This window comes from Myotis davidii, unplaced genomic scaffold (genome assembly GCF_000327345.1).
Source record: "Myotis davidii unplaced genomic scaffold, ASM32734v1 scaffold238, whole genome shotgun sequence".
In the NCBI taxonomy this organism is placed as follows: Eukaryota; Metazoa; Chordata; class Mammalia; order Chiroptera; family Vespertilionidae; genus Myotis; species Myotis davidii.
The window spans coordinates 2,975,652-2,979,779 of record NW_006293779.1 but is presented as its reverse complement, the minus strand read 5'-3'; positions in this window follow the sequence as shown (position 1 = coordinate 2,979,779).

The following is a 4,128-nucleotide window of genomic DNA, read 5'->3' as shown; positions in this document are numbered from 1 at the left end:
GGACAGATGCTCAATGCACAGGCATGGAAACATGGAACAGATTGATGAATCTTAGAGGGAAAGGGGGAGGAGAAAGGGCGGGAAGAGATTAACCAAAGATCTTATATGCATACAAGAGGCCCAGTGCATGGATTTGTGCACCAGTGGGGTCCCTTGGCCTGGCCTGCGGGGATCGGGCCGAAACCGGCTCTCCGACATCCCCCGAGGGGTCCCGGATTGCGAGAGGGTGCAGGCCAGGCTGAGGGATGCCACCGGTGCATGAATCTGTGCACTGGGCCTCTAGTACATTTATAAAAATATATGAAAACATTCATAAGAATGATGAACATGGCACATTGTCTTTACTGGTATGTGCAAGGGCCCCTTCTTATTTTATTAGTTCAAAACAGTGCTTAGCTATGGGAATTGAGGGAGGAGAATGGGGTGGGGAGGACTACAGGGACAAACCCAGTTGTATCTTTAATAGTTACCCTCTATAAAGTAGAAAGACCTGAAACAAATAAGGCAATCTGCTAACATTTGCTAATATTGATGCGGTCATAATGCTGCCCATCAAATATTTCTGGTTCTCTGTTTTCCAGGCCCGTGGTAGGATTGCATGTTCCATCCATTTTGAAATTAGGGGTGGCCTAGAGATTTACTTTGGCCAATGAACTGGAGTGGAAGGGACTAGTGCACAAGAGCTTTGGTCAACATGGCAGTGCAGAGACAGAGCTTTGTCCTCCAGTCCCTGAGCAGGCACACTATCCCCAGGCACCCCATAGAGGACAGGTAGGTGAGTGAGAAATGAACCTTCGTTGCTTTAAGCTACTGAAATTTGGGGATGTTTGTTACCACAGCACAGCCAAGTTCATCCAGACCGATACACCTGGAAGTGGGTCCACAAGGGTCCGCTGTATTAGTCTGTGGTTTTTATCTACGTGTCAAGATATTACAAATGACATTTTAAAACAGTTTAAAATTGTACTGGCTTCGTCATATTTCTTAGATCATGGCACATGATCTTTATTGGCCTGTGCAAGGGCCCCCTCTTATTTTATTAATTCTTATTTTTTTTTTAACAAGTACTTTAGACTTGGGTGGAAGCAAAGCTGAACTATAGGACATCTTCATCAGAGGAATGAATGATGAGTTCACACTCCCAGCATGAGTCCAGGTTCCCTCCGCTGCTCTCTGCTAGCTATTAGCTTGTGGCAGCCAGAAGAAACCCAATTGTACAGTCTTAGCTCTTCTCCAGAGAAATGCAAACAAGAATTGTGAGAAATGCAATGGCCCCGACTATTGCCGACCCTTTGTATGGCTTTTAGAAAAATTGTTTCCCCCTTTGCTCCCCATTCTCGGATGTGTCTGAAAGCAGTAGGCTTGTCCCCAGGGAGTCCCTTCCCTGCCCTCTTGGAGCCAGCACCTGCCCTCCGTCCCCTGGACCAGGAACTGTTTCCCCAGATTCAAGTCACCTTTGTAAGAAATGCTAATAAAACTTTCCCACACCTCTTGGATTCCAGGTTGCTTTTTTGGGCTGCTTGCACAGCTCTCAGGGAGTAACCCCCTTCCTCTGCCCCTCCAGAAAGAGTTGGGGGAGAGGGGCAGAGTGCTGGGAGAAGGAAGAGAAACTCCTTGCTCTTGGCCAGTTCTGTTCCGCACTGTGCAGCGAAACACAAGCGGTGCCTTAAGTCACCGTGAAATGCGATGCCTTTGAGAAGTTCCGTGGAAAGAATGACATCATGATCAACCACTCCCCCACCCCACCTTTTTTCCAGTGGGAGTGAGAAATAAATAGACTGACACATTTTCCAGTCAGGGAGTAATTCTGGAGAGCAAGTTTACCTTGGCACAGGCACTCAGGTGGGGCTGTGAGAAACCTTATCTGTACTTGCCCAGTAAACAAGGAGCCTTCAATCTCCCTGGAGCCTTGGCCACTGAGCAGGTGACCGCAGGAGGCAGGTGAGCAGGGTGAGCTGAGGGTTGCCAGAGCCACTGCAGAGCCAGCCCGGCCCAGGAGCAGGCGGTTTGGGGTCAATATCGCCTAAATTTGATTGACAGACTCATTTGCTGACTGTTGGTTGCCAAGAGAATTGCCATCAGATCTACCAGATTCACAGGTAAAATTGCCATCCCTCAATTTGATGATTCTCAGACTGCATATGGTCACCTAGGGATCTCATTAAAACGCAACTTCTGACTCAGGAGACTGGGCCAGGGTGGAGAAACTGCATTTCCAGCAAGATGCCTGGTGCTGCTGATGAAGCTTGGCCAACCTAAGGACCACGCTGTGAGCTAGCAAAATCTTGATGTTCAGATGACCGTGTGCATTTTACGCAGTTGAAATAGTTACCACGTGAGGGTCTCCGTCTGCCTCTGTGCCAGGTGCTGTGCCAGGTGTTTTCTGTCATCTAGCTCTTTTACCCTTCACACCAACTCTGCAAGGTGGGCGTTACTGTTCCTGCCCTCTCCTTGGCGATAAGGAAATTGAAGCTAAGAGAGGTTAATTTATGCGGTGTGTGTGCCATTTCCAAGAGATGTGATTACTACCCTTCCTCCCCTTCCCAGCGATCTGAAATCACCCAAAGACAAAGGATAATAAACACCCCGTGGTAGGGCTGGGTCTTGTCTGCTTGTGGCGATTGGCCCTCTTGACACCTGAGAATGAGTAATTCCTTTTGTACAGAATTACCAGGTCCAAGCATAGGAATTCGGGAGTCCTAGGGTCAGGGTTTGACCTAGTAAGCCTCAGCCTCAACAGGCTCTCAGAAAGGTGGACAAGTGTGGCTTTCAAACCCCTCCGGTGCTGATGTGTTCATCCGTAGGCCATGCCGTTTGAGGTTCTTAATACCAGGAGGAGATGCTTTGATGAGTCAGCTTGGAAAGAATGTCCCTTAAGGGCCAGTCAGGACTGCAGGGGGAGGCGGGGGGAGTGTGAGTGCTCCAGCTTGTGGAAACACCAAAGTGAAGGCGATTATAACCAACTGACCCACCCAGAGATAAATAATTAAATGCCGCGGAGAACCGCGATGTGCCCTTGCAAAACCCAGACAGCTTGCAGGTATGGACTTGCATCATGTCTGGATCTCAGGGAGCAAGGTGGCCCGACTGGCTGTACACTAGGCTCGGGGCCACGTGGGGAAAGCCCAGGAGGCTCCCCTGAGCCCCTGGGAGACCTGGATTGTGGTGACCATTCTACATGCCAGGCTGCTCTGGGACTCCATTCCCAGTAGAACCTCACTCACAGTGGTTCCAAGATAAGACCATGACTTGCACAGAGGGAGGGGAAGGTCCAGGCCCTCCTGGGCCCATCACAACCCCATCCCGGGACGTTGTTATACAGAAGAACCTTCTCAGAGAGGCGAGTCCCAAGGCAAATCGAAGACCTGCAGAGAAGTCATGTTATTTACATATTACATCATTCTAGAAATATTTGAGGGAGTTTACAGAAACCACATAAATAAAGCAAGGTCAAAGGATAAGAAGACAGCCTGGCCCACGTGGCTCAGTGGTTGAGTGTCGACCTGTGAACCAGGAAGTCACAATTCGATTCCCAGTCAGGGTACCTGCCCGGGTTGTGGGCTCAATTCCCAGTGTGTGTGTGTGTGTGTGTGCGGGAGGCAGCTGATCAATGATTCTCTCTCATCATTGATGTTTCTACTTCTCTCTCCCTCTCCCTTGCTCTCTGAAATCAATAAAAATACATTTTTAAAAAATAAGAGAAAATACTGAGAGGAGGATAAACAAAAGGTAAAAGAGAACAAAGTCTGGTGTGGTCAGAATCTTCTCCACTACAGTCAGGCCCATGCACTTGGACTAAGGCATCTTCAACTCAAGCCCCAACTTCTTAACCTAAAAACCAAAAGTGCAAGAAAAGCACAGATAGTGCTTACTGTACCTCTGATGTGAAAAAATGAAGCAGTTGCTTCAGAGAAGCACATCCATTCCTGACGCCAAGGCTCCCCTGGGCCTCAAAGGGGCAACCGGAAGACACAGTGGAATGTCATGGGGTGTCCTCAGCACCAGCTCTGTGGGCACCCTCATAGGTCGTCTCATGGGGATGTTTCCTATAACACCCCAGTGCGCATGCCGATGACCATGCCAGTGCCTCGCCCATAGAGAGAAATGATGGAAGACTCGAATGACCCC